Raw genomic sequence first — 11622 nt, forward strand, 5'->3', positions numbered from 1 at the left:
GGGGGATGCCAAACCAAGAATCCTTTACCCTGCCAAACTATCCATCAAGATAGACAGAGATGTAAGAGTCTTCCCAGACAAAGAAAATCTCAAAAAATATATATGGTAAAAGAACCCCAGCTATAGAAAAAAATTCCTTCCACCCATCTCTGGTCAGAAGTACAACATGCATTGAGCACACATAGGAGACCACCACACGCAGCAACTCTACCTAGATGTCAACACATCAAAAAGAGCCACCAAGATAACATTAACTCAACGGTAAAAAGAAGGTAAGAATGAACCCTCCACTCCCCACACACATGCGCATGCGCATACAGAGAGAACATAATGGCAAGAAGGGAGATCGGTAAATGCACAACACAAAAGGTATGAGATCACATCACAGAGTTCACATATGGATGTAATAACTCTGAATATCAATGGATTGAACTCATCCATTAAAAGAGACTAGCAGACTAGATTAAAAAACATACCCTCATGGATCTGTTGTCTACAAGAGACACATCTCAAGCTCACAGACAAAAGAAGGCTGAGAATTAAAGGCTGGTGAAAAATATACCAAGCAAATGGCAATTCAAAGAAAAAGGGTTCAATGCTATTCTCTGAAAACTCTTCTCAAGGTGCAAGCCATAACTAGAGATAAGGAAGGCATTATATAATGATCAAGGGATCAGTAGACCAAGAGCCAGTGAGCATAATAAATATATATATGTGCCGAATGAAAGACCCACAAAATATATCAATCAAATGCTACAAAAGATGAAAAAAAGAAATGACAAGACTCAATAATCATAGGAGGGGACTTTAATACACCATTCTCCAAGAAAGCTAGAGCACAGTGAAAGAAGCTTAACAAGGAAGCAATATAAATAAACTCTATAATTAGGTGACTTGACCTAAAGAACATTTTTACAGCTTTTTTCACCCCAATTGAAAAGTATTCACGTTCTTTTCAAGCACTTAATCAAAGACAGACTACATGCTGGGGCACAAGTTGAGCTTGAGTAAATTCAAACACAGAGATCACTCAGACTTCCCTCTCACTAAGTAATAAGGTTGGAAATCAACAAAAGGATGGTTAAGAAAACAAGGGCAATTAATCGGAGGATGAATAACTCCCTACTGCAAAAGTGAGTGAGTACTGGCCCAGATCATTGATGAAATTAGAAAGTTTTTAGAAACCAATGAGAATAAGAATCCAACATACCCAAATTTTTGGGACGCAGCAAAATCATTTAGCAGAGGAAGCTTGATAGCGATAAATGCACCCATGAAAAAGGAAGAGAGACATGACTGATACTGTCAAAAAGTCTCCAGAAATTAGAACAGCGTCAACAGAATAATCCTAGTACTAGCAAAAGAAAAGAAATAATGAACATTAAAGCAGGGATAAACTAGTGGGAAAACAAGGAAACAATGCAAAAAAAATCAATGCAGCAAAAAATTGGTTCTTTGTGAGAATTAACAGAATTGATAGACTGTTGGCAAACCTAACCAAAGAAAGGAATAATCATCAATAGCAAGGTTGAGGGATTAACTGAGGACAATTACAATGGACTCTAATGAAATTCAAAGGTTAATTACACAGTACTATGAAGGCCTGTACTCCAATGAATTCAGCAACTTTGGAGACATGGAAAAATACTTGGAAAACCAATCCCTCCCTAGATTACCCCCAGATAGATGTAAAGAACCCCAACAAACCAATAGAATGAATAGATAATATTATCAAGGGACTACAAACTAAAATCCCCTGGGCCTTAAGGCTTCACAGAAGAATTCAACCAAACATTCAGGGAAGAACTGACAAATCCTACACAAACTCTTCCACAGCATAGAAAAGGACAGCAATCCCCCAAACTCTTTCTACGAAGCTGACATCACACTAATATCTAAAGTAAGCAAGGATCCCACAGAGTTGAAAACTACAGACCCATATCTGTAATGAACATTTGGTGCAAAAATCCTTAATAAAATATTGGTCAATAGAATGCAAAAGTATATAAAATGAATAATTCACCATGACCAAGTGGGGTTCATTCCAGTGATCCCAGAATGGTTCAACACCCAAAAGTCCAACATTATTTGCCACATTGACAAGAAAAAGCATAAGAACCACACGATAATATCAATAGATGCAGAAAAAGCATTAGACAACATTCAACACCCATTCCTGTTTAAGCCACTCAACAAAATAGGAATGGGAGGAACATTCCTCAATATAATATGAAAAACCAACAGCCAATGTAGTAGTCAATGGAGAAAAGAAAAACCATTTCTACTGTAAAAGGGGACCAGACAAGGATGCCCTTGTCATCTCTTTTATTCAACATCATACTGGAAATCCTAGCTAACAAGATAAGGCAAAGGAAAAACATTAAAGAAATTCATCTGGGGAAAGAAGTGAAACTATTATTATTCACAGATGATATGATTTTATATAATGAAAACCTGAAAAGTTCTACAAGAGGAGTGCTGAAAGTGATTGAGGAATATGGCAGAGTGGCAGGATACAAGATCAGCCAACAGAAGTCTATCAGACTACAATGTACATTTTAAATATTTTATTAATTTATTAAAGCTAAAACATTTTCATACAGTTCCATATTTTTTTCACAATTTGTCATACAGTTATATAGGCTTTTATAAATCCATAATGTCATGTATAAACCAGTAGAGTACTGCATTAAATAGTTACACCAATCTAAATATTCTTTGTCTTTTATTTACTCTATCCATCCTTTCCCCACCATCATTCTCCTTGCCTGAATCACTAGCAACCACAAATTTCTTCACTTTCTCTACAGTTTTGTTTTTCTAAGATGACATTCAGTAGGTATCACTCAGTAAGTAAACTTTGCACAGTCTCTTCATTTCACAATATGCGTTTAATATTCCTCTATGTCTTTTTGTCACTTTATGGCTCATTTATTACTGAAAAATATTCTGTATTTTTACCATTTTTACAGATATACCATCTGTATTTGTCTTTTGAGAAACATACTTGTTTCTGATTTGGGGCAATTATGAATAAAGCTATTATGAATATTCATGTGTACTTTATAATGCAGCGGAATGTGTTCATTTCATTTGGGTCAATATATAGAAGCACGATAGCTGAATCATATGGTGAGACTATTTTTGCTTTATAAAAACTGCTAGATAGCTTTCAAAGTGGCTGTACCATTTTTAATTGCTACTAGCAAAGAATGGAGAATTCTTATTTGTTCAACTCTTAATATTTGATGTTATCTATATTTTGAATAGTAGCTATTCTGCATGACTTGTAGTGGTTGGTTTCATCGTTGTTGTTCTTTTAATTTGAAATTTCTACTGTGATGTTGAACATATTTTATATGCTTTTCTGCCAGCTGTGGGTCTTCTTTTGCAGAGTGTCTGTTTCGATTTATGCTTTTTTTATGAGATTGTTTTATTTTGTTTTTTACATATAAAATACTTTATTGTATCTATCTCAAAGACTGCAGTCATTTTCTCTCTAGGTCTCCTGGCCCACCATTCTCCCCAAAATGATTTATACCAAGATGAAGAGGAGGCCCCCAGGACCCAGGGCACAAGGTGGGTGAGTCCTTGGTGTCTGCTCTCCCTGTGGCCACCTTACTTGTTCCGGGAGAGCAACTGAATTTGTTTTCCTGACAAAGTCACATAATCTTCTGCTTTTCTTTCTTCACCAGCTGGGCTAGGTCTGATTTGACTGCCTCTGTCTTCCCAGCTAATCCAAACCAAATTCACTGTCATCAAATCGATGCTGATACATTGCGACCCGTCTGTGGGGTTTCCAACAGTATAACTGTTTACTGGAATAGAAAGTCCAGTGTTTCTCTCTCAGAGCCACCAGTAGTTTTGAACTATCCACCATGCGGATTGCAGCCAACAGGTAACTACTATACCACCAGGGCTTCCAGCTAATGGATATGTCCAAAAAAAAAAAAAAAGAGGGAAAGAGGTCACCAGTAGCAGTTGTGAGAGTTCATTGATTTCAAGTCCATCTTGAACAGGAAATGGAATGAAAATACAAGCTCAGGGTTTCTTTATACATTGAATAAACATCAGCCCCAGCAGTCACTAACCCAGGCATAGGAGGGAAAGTTCCTGGGTAGTCATTAGCCCTCTTCCGCCTTCTCTGAGGCCCTACAGACCATTTCCATGAGTTTTCTCATAAGGTGGGGGGAAGGCAACAGTTTAGTCTAGTCTCTAGAATTCTGCCCAGTCCCTCAGACAAGCCACTTTAATTTTATTATTTTTTAGTTTCAAGTAGTTTTTATTTACATTTTATATAGAAGAATTTTATGAGGTAGAAGCTTTTAAGTTTAAATTCGGCCCAATTTGGCAACTTATTCTTTCAGTAACCAAACTTTTATTGTTGCATCTAAAATCACAAAACCAAGAGACAGAAGGTATCCTGTTCACATGTTCCACCTGATCCTTCTAAGCCAGCAGTTCTCACCCTGTGGGTCATGACTCCTTTGGGGGTCAAATGACCCTTTCACAGGGGTCACCCAATTCATAACAGTAACAAAATTACAGTTATGAAGTAGCAATGAAAATAACTTTATGCTTGGGAGGTCACCACAACATGAGGAATTGTATTAAAGGGTCATGGCATGAGGAAAGTTGAGAACCACTGCTAACCAGTTCCCCTAAAGCATGAGTGAAAGCCATACATATGATAATCCTGGGAGCCTGAGCAGCAAATAAAAGGATAAAGAAATGGATTGAACACAGATTGACAAGTGAGAACAAAAACGGTAGCTGAAGAGAGAGACAAAGTTCTAAGTTCTGCTGTTTAGAGATACAGAAGGCAAAACACATGGGTGAAGAGAAACCAACTTCACAAGATCCCTATTGGAACGACGATAAGATAACATACTGATTGCCATTAGCCTAACTCACGTTATGTTTTCACTTACTATAGTCACCTTAATTTATGCCTTGTTTTCCTGGTCCCCCACCTCAGTCTCTTTGGAACATTTATTAGTTTCTCTGCATTGCTCAGAGATTATCTGGTTAGTCAACAGAGACATCCTAAGACTTTACTAACCTCAGTATTCTGTTTGCTTGCTTATAGTCAGCAATTACATATCACAATGATCTTCAAACCTGAGTTAATATGTGATTCTCCTACGGTATGAATTCCAAAATGGAGAGAATATTATCTCTGTGCATTCTGAGAGTGTGTGAGATTCCATCAAGACATCCTGCATTGCTGCTGGTCTCCCTGCTGATGTCACTTTCTAATAAAGTTCTCTTTTTCTCTCGAATTTGGAGTTAGTCAATTGGATCTGCTACTCCAGGGCACAAATTCTTATTAGACATGAGACAGAGGCCCAGCCTGGGCAGATTCAGAGTGAAACAAGATGAGCTGAATACAAGCTGCGTTTCAGAGAGGGAAGTACAGAAAAGTGGGTAAAAAATTAGTGGCTAGGGCAACTGCAGGGGAGAGCCAGTGAAGGAGGAAGAGATAGCTCACTAGTAGAAATAACTCTAGTCATTCTGGTGGAGGGCACACATAGAAGGGAAATGTTGTGAGGTGGCAGTTGGAGATTCCTGGCACTGCAAACTTCCACTGCCACTTACCTGAGTTTGGGAAAGAGTTGTTTAATTATCTGTACCCCTCCAGAAGTGCACTGGTGCATACCAGTGAGTAGCTACCCGAGAAGTGCTTTTTCCTGCCTTCCTCACCACACCATCTCATGAGTGAGACCTTCCCATCCCTATAAACCTGATGCCTAGGAATGAAACCCCCTACTTCCCTTCACTTGTCTAGTCCATTCAAGCTGCTTCCCACCATTAGCAGCTACCCAATGCACTGTGCCACAAGCAGACCCAGCTCAGGGCCTGCAAAGCCTGAGTGATGGACAGGTCCCATTCTCATAGACTGCAGGATTTTCACCCATGGTACTATTGTCAGAGGTGTGCACACATGAATGAAGTACCAGGCACCTGACCGACTGGACGATATGCAGTCAATTCTGGAGATCAAGAGAGAGCCTCCTACTGCAACGGTTGCTGGAGGCCCACGGTTACTGTACTAGATACATAATCATTTGTCAATTTGAGGATTAAGAGTGTAGGGGTGAAGTCTAGCTGTCAATCAGATCATAGCCAATGAAGCCTCTGTTAGGGCATGGCCTTCTCCTGAGAATTCTGGGAAATCCAGTACTTCCTCCTTGGAGGTGGAAGACACTTCTCTCTCTGCCACACCGTGGGAGACATAGAAGCTGACAAGACCCATGGACCCCATGCAGAGACCCCTGCCAGTGCCAAGATGTTTCCAATGCCACTGGATCCAAAGGTTTTCTACACAGTGGCCTGTGATCTTCTACATTCGGCGTCATTTGTATGTGTTTCGTGAGTCTGAAGAGGACTTTATAGATTGATACTGGACATATGGGCTAATATCGAACTTATGGAGTTGATCAGAACTGGGCTAGGATATTTTCTCAATGTTCAATTGCTCTTGTATATAAATCTTTTTCTTATACACATATGTGTGTCCATGGATTTTTTTCTCTAGTCTACCCAGACTAACACAGTAACTATTGCTGCAACACTCTGTTTATTTGTATTTTCCTTTTTCTATGCCAGCTTTTTTCTTTATTATTGCTTTATACAATTTTCTCCTCTTTCTCTTCTTCCCGTGTTTGTACACAATTTTTCTCATTTCTTTCCTTTTTCTAGTTTGGTTTTCCTCCAGCCATTGGGCATTGGGGTTTTCCCTATAGGCATCCACACCTATCATACCTATCACCAACTGCCCCATCAATTAGTAAGTACCAGCACACATTCCTGCTCCACTGGATCAATGGTGGAACATGAACTACACCCCCACATATCCTTCCCAACCCCCCACACACACAGAGCTTCATGATCAGCAAATGGATACCCAAATCCATATGCCCACTGGTTACTCAACCCACCTTGAGGAAGGTGATGCATGTTAAAGTGCTACCAAAAAAAGAAAAGTACTTTTCTGAAATCATATCTGCCCCACCCACCAGTATGTAATGATAAAAAGCCTATTTTAAAAACAGGGGGAAACAAACCAACACAGAATCAACAACTCCAAAATGTCCTGGTGACAATCAAACTCAAACTCATTGCTATCTAGTGAATGCTGACTCCCAGCGACCCCTGTGAGTCTCTGAGATGGTAACTCCTTATGATCATAGAAAGCCCAGTCTTTCTCCCATGTAGTTGCTGATGTTTTGAACTGCTGACCAGGAGGATTGCAGCCCAATGGGTAATCACTGTGCAATCCCTTGAAACAAAGAGGTATCACTAAAATAAGGGTCATTAAATTTTACCACATAACTTTCTCCCCAAACTAGCTATGGAAAACCATGTAGTTGTCAGAATTAATATATTAAATGGATTATAGCATCGTTTGAAAAATTTCTTACTAATACATAAAAGTTAATTGAACACTCTGTATTTGAATTGGCAGATTGCTGCATTAGGAGGAGGATACATTAATTAATTATAGCTGCTCTCAACCATAGGGAATGCAATCATCTATCTATGGATGTTGTTAAAGCATACATCTCTACTTTATGTTAGTATTATTTATATGTTTTTCTGCAAGATGTATTTAAAGGGTGAAAAAGCATGTGAAGTTAGGACACTGAATAAATAAGACCAAACACGAATTTAAATTATGCTGCTGCTGCTGAATATAGAAACTACTATGACTGCCAGAAGTTCTGCCAGAATGCTCCTTAGAGGTAAGGGTGGTGAGACTTGTCTCATGTACTTTGGACATATTGGACAGAGAGAACAGTCCCTGGAGGAACACATTGTGGTTGGTAAAGTACAAAACCCACTTGCATCAAATCGATGCTGACTCAGAGAGACCCTATAAGATAGACAAGAACTGCCCTTGTTAGTTTCTCAGACTATAAGTGTTTACAGGAATAGAAAGCCCTGTTTGCCCCCTGTGGAGTGGCTGGTGGTTTAGAACTGAGAACCTTGCAGTTAGCAGCCCTACGTGTAACCTGGCAGTAAAAGAGTAGAAGGCAAATCCTTGACAAGATGGATTGACACAATAAGGACGATTTTGAGTATGGCACAGGAGCTAGCAGCGGGTTGCTGTGAGCCAGACCTCACCCAATGGCACCAAACAATGACCACTGTCATAGGAGTGACACAAGAAAAGGAAATCAAACACCCAATTGGTAAAGAAGAAGTAAAATTGTCCCTACTTATGAATGATAAAATCTTATACTCACAACCCTCTAAGACAGGAGAGTTGCCCCCTGCGGATTTCTGAGACGGTAATTCGTTATGGGAATAGTAACTCTTATCTTTCTCTTAAAGAGCGGCTGGTGATTTCTAACTGCTAACCTTAAGATTGACAGCCCAAGGCATAACCCACCACACCACTGAGTCAATGGCAGTGATTTTTGCGGGTGAGTTACATACAAATCCCAGTGATTCACCAAGAAAACCACTACAATTAATAGAAAGCTTCAGAATAATTTCAGGTATAAGATTAAATACAAAAGTCAAACAGATTCCTCTATACAGCCCACCCCCCCCCCACACACACACACACAAAAGAGAGAGAACGTTGAAAAGGAAATAAGGAAAACCATACGATTTACAATATATACCGAAAGGTCAGGAGCCCTCCTGGTGTAGTGGCTTAAGTGTTGGTCTGCTAACAGAAAAATCAGAAGTGCAAAACCACCAGCCACTGCAAGGGAGAAAGATGAAGCTGTCTTCTCCCGGAAAGATTTGCAGTCCTGGAAATGCACAGGGGCAATGCTACACTGTCCAATTGGGTCACTGTGAGTTGGACTGGACTTGATGGCAGTGAGACCAAAAATATAAAATGTTTAGTAAAAAACTTAATGAAAGATGCAGAAATACCTTTGTTAAGAAAACCACAACATTATTCTGAGCAACTAAAAGATACTTACATAAGTGGAAGAGTGTAACATAATCTTGGATAAGATCATCTTTATTTTTGTAGGTTTTATATGTGTGTCTTTGATCAATCTTGAATTAGCTGCTATACGTGGTGTATGGTGTGGATTTTGTTTCATTGTTCTGCCAATTAATCCAGTTTTGCCAGAACTATTTGCTAAAGAGACCTTTTTCCCCCACTCGATGGATTTCAGCCCTCTGTGAAGATTAGCTGTTGATAGATAGATGTATTTTGGGATTATCAATTGTTTCGTCGTTCTATGTGTCTGTCACTGTACCAGTACTTGGCTCTTCTGATTATGACTGCTTAGTAGGTTTTCTCACAGCAAACCTCTGCGAAAGAGTAGAACTTCCCTTTTGACTCATAGCAGGGCTATGAGTCATCATTGATCTATGGCAGAGAGTGGTAGGAGATTTTGAAACCGAGAAGTGAAGGAGCTATGAAATGAGGACCGTGTCTCCTGTCGCGTATCTGTTTATGACAGTTCGCAAATGGCGGTCCTAGCTTGTTCTTGTAAACTGCTTCCTTTTCTCCCTGGCAGCTTGCACTTGGGCGCAGGATGTCCTTCAACTGCAGACAGTAAGGAGCTTGGGGAACAGCTGCATACAGTGTTCCCTGGGAGCAGTAAACAGGAGCAGTACGTGCTGAGATACAGAACTCTGTCAAGGCTATGTGAAAATCAGGCGTGGGAAGAGGGAGCATATTTAGGAACACTGCCAATATTGATGCTTTAAAATAAAAAGCTGGGTCCTTCGAGGCTGCAGTCTTGTTCCGTCTCTCTGTGTGTGTCTGTGCTGCAGTCTTTTTAAAAAATCATTTTCTTAGGGGCTCATACAGCTCTTATCACCATCTATACATGCATCAATTGTGTAAAGCGCATTTGTACATTCATTGCCCTCATCATGCTCAAAACATTTCCTCTCCACTTAAGCTCCTGGCATCAGGTCCTCATTTTTCCCCTCCCTCCCCCTACCCCCTCCCTCGTGAGCTCTTGATAGTTTATAAATTATTATTTTGTCATATCGTCTCTGTGTGTGTGTGTCTGTGCTGCCGTCTTGTATCCTATCCTCTTTGTGTGTGTCTGTTTTGTGCTGCAGTCTTGTATTGTCTCTGCGTGTGTGTGTCTGTTTTGTTCTACGTTCATTTTCCCTCTTCAAGAACCCGCAACAGAGAAGTGTGAGAACTTCTACTTTGCTCAACTTCAGGAGTGCTTTGCTTATTTGGGGACCCTTTTCTTTCTATATAAATTTAGTGATTGGCTTTCCCTCTTCTTAAGAAAGATTTCTAGGATCTGGATTGGGATTACATTAGATCAATAGATCGCTTTGAGTAGTATTAAAATTTCTCTATGTTACATATTCTTATCCCAGTTCTCGCTGCTCCGAGGTCCATCCTGACGCTATGTAGAACAATGAAACATGGACCAGGCCTGTGCCATTCTCACAGGTGTTCATTGTTATAATGCTGAGTTGATTGTGGCAGTCACTGTGGCAATCTGTTTTTCTGAAATCTTCCCTTCTGAGGACCCTCTGTTTTACTAAGCACGAGGTCTTTTTCCAGGGACTGATCTCTCCTGATAACACGCATGTCTAAAGTATACGAGATGAAGACTCATCACCCTCATTTCTGAAGAGAATCCTGGCTGTACTGCTTCCAATGTTTGTTCTTCGGGTGGTCCATGGAACTTTCAATATTGTCCCCCAGTACCATAATTCAACTGTTTCGATTCCTCAGAAAACATACACATGAGATATGCAAATCAAAACAACAATAACATAAGACCTCATTCCAACACAGTAGCAGAGTTCAATGACAGGAAACAAATTCTGGAAAAGCATGGAGATATTAGAACTCTCTCATGTTGCTGTAAGACGGGGTAATCGTTGTGGAAAGTATCAACTTTCTTTCAAAGTTAGTCATAGAAATAGAATTTAAATCAGCAAGCTTATTACTAGTTAGGCACCCTAATGAAATAAGATCTAGGACATGAACAGATAATATGCATACCATGTGTATTACAGAATTTTTCAAAGTGGCATGTATGGAAACAGCAAAAGTGCCCATCAAGAAATGAATGTATAAACAAACTGGCACATACACAAAATTGAATGCTATTCAGTATGAAAGAATAATGAAGAATTCATGAAACACATCAGAATGCAGATGAACCTGGGCAGAATTTTGCTAGGAGAAACAAGTCAATTTTAAGAGGTTAAATATTGTATAATTCTGCTACTATAAAAAAAGGCAAGGAAAGTTTACGTGCAGGAAGAAGCATTTTTTTATGGTTACCAAAGATGGGAGAGGAGAGAAAGGAAAATTATAACGAGAAAATAGTCACATATGGATTTAACTAAAAAGAAAACACAATATGAAAAGGGTCGATTACCACAATATCACTAAAGAAAAGAAAGACAGGGTGGGTGCACATGATTTACTGACAACAAAGGCAAATACTATTACATACATTATTCTGCATTATCTGTAATAGCAAACATTAACCTACAAGTGGATACAGAGGCAAACAGGCAATAGGAACAGGCAAAAATAAGCAAAAGGGACAAGACCCATGACCACATATAGGATTGGCAGATAATAGCTCTACAAATGTCTTTGTATGTGTATACAGTATGTATGTGGTAAAGCAAATAGAGGCAGGGTGACGTAAACTT

This window comes from Echinops telfairi, unplaced genomic scaffold (assembly GCF_000313985.2).
Source record: "Echinops telfairi isolate 266 unplaced genomic scaffold, ASM31398v2 ScPeMD7_7425;HRSCAF=8463, whole genome shotgun sequence".
Classification (NCBI taxonomy): Eukaryota; Metazoa; Chordata; class Mammalia; order Afrosoricida; family Tenrecidae; genus Echinops; species Echinops telfairi.